The sequence below is a fragment of the Crotalus tigris genome, unplaced genomic scaffold (assembly GCF_016545835.1).
Source record: "Crotalus tigris isolate CLP2741 ecotype Arizona unplaced genomic scaffold, ASM1654583v1 scf7180000018954.1357295, whole genome shotgun sequence".
Classification (NCBI taxonomy): Eukaryota; Metazoa; Chordata; class Lepidosauria; order Squamata; family Viperidae; genus Crotalus; species Crotalus tigris.
In genome coordinates this window covers 1313556-1323122 of record NW_024097293.1, presented here as the reverse complement: position 1 = coordinate 1323122, position 9567 = coordinate 1313556, and the positions used below count along the sequence as shown (strand labels likewise).

Here is a 9567-nt window from a genome sequence, read left to right as displayed (position 1 = left end):
CTTGGAGACATTTGCTTCTCATCCAAGAAGCTTCTTCAGTTTGTGAAATGTCTTCAAACAAAAAACAAAGAACTCTGAATCTCCATAGACACTGTAACTGTTGAAATATTAAAGGAGATCTTTGAAGAACTGAACCAAAAATTAATAGCCAAAATATAGCAATAGCAATAGCACTTAAATTTAATACCACTCCATAGTTCTTTATAACACTCTCTCAGCAGTTTGCCCTTCATCAATCTGGATTCTCATTTTACTGACCGCTGAAGGATGCAAGGCTGAGTCAACCTCAAGCCAATCAGGATCATGTCTGTAGGCAGAGTTAGCCTGCAATACTGTATTTGAAGAGCTGTGGTGATGGAATGATTAGAATGCAATATTGAAGGCTTATTCTCTCAAATGCCAGCAGTTCAATTCTCACTGGCTCAAGGTTGATTCAGCCTTCCATCCTTCCAAAGTTGGTAAAATGAGGACCCAAATTGTTGGGGGCAGTATGCTGGCTCTGTAAACGACTTAGAGAGAGCTGTAAAGCACTGTGAAACAGTATATAAGTGTAAGGGCTATTGATATTGATACTGATATTGATAACCACTGTGCCATCACAGCTCATGTTTCTATGTATTGATAATGTTTAAAAAATGTTAATGAAAAATGGCACAAAACTTGTTTGACACAGAAGTAGTAGAAACAAACATTGGATTTAAAAAACTATGGATTACAAAACAGAAGGTATTATATAATATGGAAACAGTACTTGCAAATCAAAAGAGTAACCCAGATACCATTTTTATTGGATATACAAGCAAAGCTAGGTGAAGTTTTAAAAATAAAAAGGAAAATACAAATGATAAACCAAGAGAAAGACCTGGATAATGTCTTTTTACTGGATTTACAAAAGAGGATTGTTAAAGCCTTAAAAAGAGATCAGTTCCCACGAGAATATTTTAATGAACTAAAGATTAAGATTTTGAGAAGTAAAGCAATATAAAGTAGGTTAATAATAATAATAATAATAATAATAATAATAATAATAATAATAATAATAATAATAATGGAAGGTACCCTGGAGGTCATCTAGTCAAACCCCCTGCTCAGGCAGGAAACCCTATACCATTTCTGACAAATGGCTGTCCAGTCTCTTCTTAAAAACTTCCAATGTTGGAGCATTCACAGCTTCTGGGGGCAGGTTGTTCCAAGGTTAAGTGTTTTAACTGTCAGGAAGTTTCTCCTTAGGTCTAGGTTGCTTCTCTCTTTGGTTAGTTTCCATCCGTTGCTTCTTGTCCTGCCTTCAGGAGCTTTGGAGAATAGCTTGACTCGCTCTTCATTGTGGCAGAACCTGAGATATTGGAACACTGCTTTCATGCCCCCCTCATTCTTCTCTTCATTAAACTAGGCATACCTAATTCCAGCAACTGTTCTTCATATGTTTTAGCCTCCAGTCCTCTAATCATCTTTGTTGCTCTTCTCTGTATTCTCTTTATTTGATCAAGGTTAAAATAAGACACCTGTTAATGAAATTTGGGCAACCATTTACAGAATTTTTGCTGGCACTAGAATTGAAAACTTTATGTCTTATGAAGTTGCTTATAGATAAGAAATGGGTTTTGAGAAGACGAGATATCTGTTTGTAACCATATAGCGATAAAGAGCTGTTATACTTGTGATAAAGATTGGAAGTGACTTCTTTATTGTTCCTTTCTTGCACTTTTTCCTTTTCTTTGTGTTCTTTTTTGTTCTTTCTTTTTTCCTTTCCTTTTCCTTTTATTCTCTTTTTAGTTATCTTTCTCTCTTTGAGTCCAATCTGTATTAGTTTTCATTACTGTAATTAAAACCATATACATAGCTATACACATAAACATATACATGCACACTGTCTGTCTGCTTATCTATCTATCTATCTATCTATCTATCTATCTATCTATCTATCTATCTATCTATCATCTGTCTATACAAACATATATACATATAAATATACATGGAAATACATGGAAAGGCAACAGATATTAAAGCAGAATAACCTCCGAAATATGAAGAGAAGAGCAATCTCACATAAAACAATCTTGTCCCTCCATAATCTACTCTGAATTCTCAAATAATACTGCTAAACAGAATGTACATCACTCTATTTGTTGTGTCCTGGGTCTGTTGAGGCAGGTCAGCAGGCCCAGAAGTGTTGCAAATAGTCCCGGGCATTCCAAAAGCTGCCCAGGACCAGACTGGTTGGCGCTGGCCTTGTGTGCAGGCGCAAGGCGTGAAAAAGGGAGAATTATGATAGGCTATTTGGGAAACTATAAAAGGCCTGCAAGCCTGTTGCTTGTTGAGTGGAACTGGATTGAATAAAGAAGAACTTGGTTGAAACTGGTTGGGCGTGTTGCTTCAATGCAGCGTACCCCAAGACATAAAACTGGTGACAAAGGTGGGATCACTGCAAAGAAGAAAACAACGCAAGGAACCTAGTCTTTACAAAAAGACTTGAAAGATGGGAAGTCAGCGCTCAGATCAGCACTCACCTACCAGTATGAAAATGCTGGAGGTGGGCTTAGCAAATGGGCCTCTTCCCAGGCAGAATTGCAGCGAGGCTAGCAGAAGCCAGAGATGTCAAAAATTGGTCAGCTGTCCGAATTCGACGTGTCACACCCAGAGCGTTGGAACTCTTACGCAGCCTGTGTGGAAAACTACCTGCGAGTCAACCAGGTTCGAGAAGATGGGTTAAAGGCAGCAACCCTGCTGTGCATCTGTGGACAGGACAGTTTTTTTTTTTTTTTTTATTGAAAGTTTTATAAATTTTACAAAAAAGGAAAAATAATACAAAACAAGAGGCAACATATACAGAAAAATAAAACTAAACAATACATATATTAAATAAAAAAAAAAAACCCCATCCCCCAGCCCTCCCAAAAAAAAAAAAAAAACCCCTCCCTTCCCCCCCCCCCTGAGCTTCCCAGAGCAGAATATAGGCTTAAAAAATAAAAATAAAAATTAAATTAAAAACTTTATATTTATATATATAAAAAAATTATCTATAATATATATGAAAATAAAACTTATGAAAAAACTATATAATATTTTTGTATACCCAATCTAAATTGTATAAATTTTATCCATTTATCCCAAACAGCAAAAAACTTCTCTTGCGTTTGTTGCTTTAAGAAAGCCGAAATCTTTGCCATTTCTGCCAGATAAGCTACTTTAAGAAACCATTCCTGCAATGTAGGCAAAGATTCCTTCTTCCAGTATTGTCCTACTAACAGCCTAGCGGCTGTGATCAAGTTTAACATCAATACAACCTCCTTTGTATCACAATCTGTAACAATACCTAACAAAAATAATTGCGGAGTAAATTTTACCCTCCTTCTAAAAAATATCCAGAATATTCTCTGGATATTCCACCATATTTTAATCCAAAATGTGGACAGGACAGTTTTGATGTGGCTGAAAATCCAGTCCCTCCTGCACCTCTTGAGTCTGTAACATTCACATACTTAAAAAATATGCTGAAGGATCATTTTCATCTGAAGCTATCTGTAATTGCATGGAGGCACGCTTTTGAGCAGAGGGACCAGAAGCCTGGTGAGTCTGCTGCTGAATTCATTGCTGCCTTGAGAGAAGCAGCCAGGCCTTGTGAGTTCAAGAACCTGGAAGAGTGCTGTGGTCTTAGAAGCAGAGAGCTGCAACAAAAAATATTTGTCTGTGGTCTTAGAAGCAGAGAGCTGCAACAAAAAATATTTGCTAAAGCTGAAGTCACTTTCCAAGATGTCTTGCAAAAGGTTGCAGCTGAAGAGGCTGCAGGAGGTGCTGTGAAGGCCTTGCGACTCACCAAAGGCATTACAGTAGTCGCGTCAGTCCATCAAGAGGTTCAGAAGTGGATCCTGAAGAGGAGGTGGACAGACTTCACCAGCCAGCAGAAAGAAGGCTAAAGGGGCATCCAATCAAGGCCCAGCATCTCTTCAGTGTCTCGGTTATGGAGGACGTCACAAGCGAGCTGACTGCAGGTTCCATTCCGCCATTTGCAGGACATGTGGTAGGCAAGGCCACATTGCCTCCACCTGTTTGGGTCATAAGAAGTTCCAATCTCGGGAAGAATTGCTTCAGAAAGAGTCCCCAGCCAACACAGGGTGGGTTTCTGAGCATTTCACAGGAATATTCTGAGAACAAGGACACACTAGCCCCTTAAGAAAAAATTTTGCATTGACGTGAAGTTGCAGGGGGTTCCCTTATCGATGGAATTGGACACCAGATCCTCTCTATCCATCATTTCACATGACACATTCAAGAGAATTTGTAGTAGTAGTGGCCTTCTAGTCAAACTCAGGCCATCGAATTTAATCACTGACTTCCAGAATTCCAAAGTCAGTGTGAAGGGGGAGACTACACTCAAAGTGCAGCATAAAGCTTTTGAAGGTTTTCTTGATGTGGTGGTAGTTGGGGGTGAACGCACAAGTCTTATTGGACTCATTTGGTTTGAGGCCCTTGGAATCCAGGTGACTGGGCTTCACAGCGTGCAAATGTTGGGCCTTGCAGAAGTCTGCAAGGAGTTTGCTGATATGTTTAGCTCAGAGCTTGGATCCTACAGGGGGTCTCCCATTGCATTACGTTTAGACCCCACTATCACACCCATCAGGATCAAGCCTAGAAAGGTGCCTTTTGCCCTCAAAAGCAAGATAGATGCAGAGCTGAACAAGCTGCTCCAGCAGGGCATTTTAGAACCTGTGGACTCTAGTCCATGAGAAACTCCTATTGTCACGCCTTTAAAGGCTAATGGAGAAGTCTGCATATGTGCAGACTATAAGTGTACACTGAATAAAGCATTACAACAGCACGCTTATCTAGTGCCAGTTGTGAGCCACATTTTGGCATCCCTGAAAGGGGGGGCGCCTTTTTGCAAAACTTGATTTAGCACAGGCTTATCAATAGCTACCTGTTGACGAGGCAACTGCAGAGGCCCAAACAATTGTAACAGATAGAGGGGCCTTTAAAGTTAATAGACAGCAATTTGGGGTTAATGTAGCCCCTGGCATATTTCAAAGTGTCATGGAACGTACACTTCATGGTATTCCTGGGGTCTGCCCCTATTTCGATGATGTCCTCATTGCTGGGAAGTCATCTCAAATTCTGGCAGAAAGATTAAGGGCTGTTTTGCTTCATTTTCACAAAGCAGGCCTTAAATTGAAGCAAGGCAAGTGCAAAATAGGAGTCATTTCTGCTGATTTTTTGGGTTTCAAGATTGATGCTCAAGGCATTCACCCTGATGAATCCAAGTTTCAGGCAATTCAGCAGGCCCCAAGTCCCAAGTCTAAGAGTGAGCTGCAAGCTTTCTTGGGGCTTTCGAATTTTTATCACACATTTCTCCCACACAAGGCTGTAGTGGCAGAGCCATTACACCGGCTCTTAGACAAGCAGGTTCCATGGCAGTGGACTAAGGTCCATGAAAGAAGTTTCAATGAGGTTAAGGTCTTGCTCTCTTCAATGTTGTTTTGGTGCATTTCAATGAGCAACTGCCTGTATGCATCACATGCGATGCATCTCCTTATGGGGTGGGACCAGACTGAGCCATCTGAAGGCTGATGGGACACAAGTCCCTGTAGCCTATTATTCAAGAACTCTGTCATTTGCAGAGCGGAATTACGCTCAGATTGACAGAGTGGCTGGCATAGTGGCTGGCATAAAGAAATTCCATGATTTCTTATATGGCCGCCATTTCACAGTCTATACAGATCATAAACCTTTGCTGGGGTTGTTTACTATCAACAAACAGACACCACACATCATTTCCCCACGTATGCTGAGATGGTCAATTTTCCTGTCAGCATATGATTATACACTTATTCATAAACCAGGAAAAGAGATGGGCCATGCTGATTGCCTCAGCAGATTACCTCTCAAATAAATAGAGGCAGATCCTGCTCCTGTTATTAACATTCTGTCCATTCAGGAGTTACCTGAATCTCCCCTCAATGCTAGACACGTGGCTGCAGAAATTGCCACTGATCACACGCTCACATACGTGTGACCTGGGTTTTGTCAGGATGGCCTGACACGTGTCCAGATGCTGCATTTCAAAGCTTCTGGCAAAGAAGGCACGAACTGTCTACTTTTCATGGGTGCCTGTTATGGGGTAGTAGAGTAGTTATTCCTGCTTCACTGAGGTCTAGAGTCTTGTCCTCTCTGCATGAGGGACATCCAGGCATTGTTTGCATGAAAGTGCTCGCAAGAAGCCATATGTGGTGGCCTGGCCTTGATAAAGCTGTCGAGGCCCAGGTACACAGATGTCAAGTGTGCCAACAGTCACAGCCTGAAATGCCTCACACCCCTTTACACAGGTGGGAGGAGACGCAAACCCCTTGGTCAAGGGTACATTTAGATTATGCTGGCCCCTTTCAAGGGCCATTCTTCCTTATCCTAGTGGATAACCATTCCAAGTGGCTAGAGATTGTACCTGTCTCCTCCACTACTACTGCCAGGACTATCCTGATGTTGAGAGGAATCTTTACTATCCCTGACCTTCTGGATGTCCTCATTTCTGACAACAGTCCTCAATTTACTCCTTTTGAGTTCCAGGCTTTCCTTCAGGCCAACATGATCCGGCAAGCCATGTCTGCTCCCTTCCACCCTTCCTCCAACGGGCAAGCTGAAAGGATGGTGTGCACCACCAAAAACACGCTCAAACAAATCACACCGGTAGGTGCCATCACAGCAGATTTTCTTCTTTCACACAGCACCACACCATGCATTGCCACTGGGAAGAGCCCTGATGAACTCTGCTGGGGTCGCCACCTCATCACGAAGTTGGACAGATTGCACCCAGACCGGGTGGCTTCACAGGTGTCACAGCCGCCGGCACCTAGGAGACTTCGGGTGGGCAATCCAGTCTGGGCAAGGAACTATGGTCCTGGACATCTCTGGGTCCCTGCTGTCATCTGGAAGATCACAGGGCTGCTATCATACGAAGTGACCTTGGGAGACAGCCGCGTCCTTTGGCATCACATCGACCAACTGCGCTGGCAGTTGTCCCCCATCAATTCTGCCCCTGCCTCTGCTCTCAGGGGAGAGGGGGCCAGGAACATGGTCACACTTCAGGTCAAAATCCTGAGAACCAGCCTTATTGTTCCTGGGAGTTACCACAGGGTGCTAAAGATTCCCCGGTGGAGGAGCAAGGACATCCTCACGATTCAGTCATTGCTAGAAACAGGGAGTCCTGTGCATCTGCAAGTGCACCAAACAGAAATTCATCCAGTGGGGTGGCTGGTGCATCCACAAGAGCGCCAAACAGGAATTCCCCTGTGAAGGAGTTTGCCATAGAGGCGGCTCCTGACTCTGGCACCTCGGCCACCTACACAGGGGACTGTAACTATTGGGGCACTGCTGACATGCAGGTCACATCTGAGATTGGTCGTGGGCTCGAGGGACTAAGTTCCCAGGAGCAGTCCATGGTGGATGGGGGAACCTTCGCACCACCACCAGGTTTGGGGATTTCCTCCTCTCCAAGGGAACCTGAATGGAGCCCAGAAGAATCTGCCAGCCCATCACAACGGGGGTCACCTGTAACATATGATCATCAAAGTCTTGGTCTATCAGGCCCAACAGATGGGCCAGTAGGCCAAGCACCCTTAAGCACAAGTCCTGGGCTGCCTAGCAGGGCAGGTGAGCTGACAGGCCAGGCACCCTCTCTGACCTTACATAGGTCTCAAAGGGCTAAAGCTCCTCCCAAGCATCTGGGAGACTATGTGAGGTTTCTGTCATCACAAAGGAACCTTGCTGGTCCATAATGAGGTGTTTGTGTAAAATACACAAACACTAGTTTTATTTTTGAAGAGCAGTTGTTTACATTAACTTTTTTATCAAAATAGTTGTCTGCCTATGTGTGTTGGGCAGGGGAACAAGTGTACTTGTGTGTTTTATCTAGGGGGGAGGGGTGTTGTGTCCTGGGTCTGTTGAGGCAAGTCAGCAGGCCCAGAAGTGTTGCAAATGATCCCCGGGCATTCCAAAAGCTTCCCGGGACCAGACTGGTTGGTGCTGGCTTTGTGCGCAGGCGCAAGGTACGAAAAAATGAGAATTATGATAGGCTGTTTGGGAAACTATAAAAGACCTGCAACCCTGTTGCCTGTTGAGTGGAAATGGATTGAATAAAGAAGAACTTAGTTGAAAGTGGTTGTGCGTGTTGCTTCAATGCCGCGAACCCCAAGACATAAAAACTATTGTTGACACCAAATTTTCATTTCCCCAGTAAAACTTTGGCTACCTAAAGAAGTGAAAAGAAATACCAAGGATTATAATTTTATCAAAAAATCGTATTAGGGCTTTGTGAACTTCCTTGTTTCTCAAAGTATAGATAAGGGGATTGAACAAAGGTGTCATCATTGTATAGAAAATAGAAAATATTTTGTTGAATTGTCTGAGAGAAGGTATATCTGGCAATGTATAGACAATGATTAATGTGCCATAAAAGAGGGAAATCACCATAAGATGAGAGGAGCAGGTTGAAAAGGCCTTTTGCCTTCCAATTGTGGATTGAATTTTGATGATGGTAGCTATGATGTAAATGTAGGAAATGATGCTCAGGAGGAATGGAATAACAACAAAAATAATGGATATGCAAAAAGAGAAGTATTCAGCGAGAACAGTATCTGTACAGGACAGTTTCACCAGTGGACGAAAATCACAAAAGTAATGGTCTATGACATTAGGCCCACAAAAAGAAAATTGAGTCATGAGAGCTATAAAAACTACATTAAATATTAAAATGCTCCTATCATAAGCTGGAAACAAAATTTCATATTCATAATAGAACCATAGTGCAAGGGTCTACAAATTGCCAAATAGCGATCATAAGACATTGCAGTCAAAATATAAGTTTCTGTGGTTCCACATAGACAGAAAAAATGATATTGAGCTAGGCACCCAATAATAGTCATAGTTTTCTCACCAGTCAGCAAACTGGCCAGCATTTTAGACAGCAAATTACAGCTATAGAAAGTGTCTAGGCAAGACAAATTGGCCAGGAATAAATACATTGGGGTGTGGAGGTGTTGATCAGTCACAATTAAAATAAAGATAAGAACGTTTCCTGTTATTGTCGTCAGATAAATCACCAAGAAGAAACAGAAAAGGAAAGGATGCAGTTCAGGAAGATTCCCAAAACCCAGAAGGATAAATTCTTTGATGCTTGTCTGATTTCCTTTTTCTGAATCCAAAATTTCTTCCATTTGTCATATACTAATCATATCTAGAATACAAACCAAGAGACAGACAGCTTCAAAGGCAGTTACAGTAAATGAAACATTCCTTTCTTATCAGTTTCTTAAACATTTAAAATTATCCTCAGAATACTGGTATCTGTTATTAGTGCTCAACATGGGGCTGCCCTTGAAAAACATCTGGAAGCTCCAATTGGTTCAAAATACAGTGGCTCCATGGTTTTGTGCAGACCCAAGTGTACACATGTGTTACCTTTTCTCCAGGAGCTGCATTGGCTTTCAATTTACTTCTGGGTGCAGTTCAAGTTTGTCACCTTTAAAACCCAAAATATCTTGGAACCAAGGAATCTGAAGGACCATTTCTTGCTGATTACAT

The 9567-nt window shown here is 42.1% G+C and overlaps 1 pseudogene; it reads right to left on the bottom strand.

The window, feature by feature from the left end:
* Window positions 1-8232: 8232 nt before the first annotated feature.
* LOC120314602 lies at window positions 8233-9200 on the bottom strand (annotated as a pseudogene).
* Between the last annotated feature and the right edge of the window lie 367 nt (window positions 9201-9567).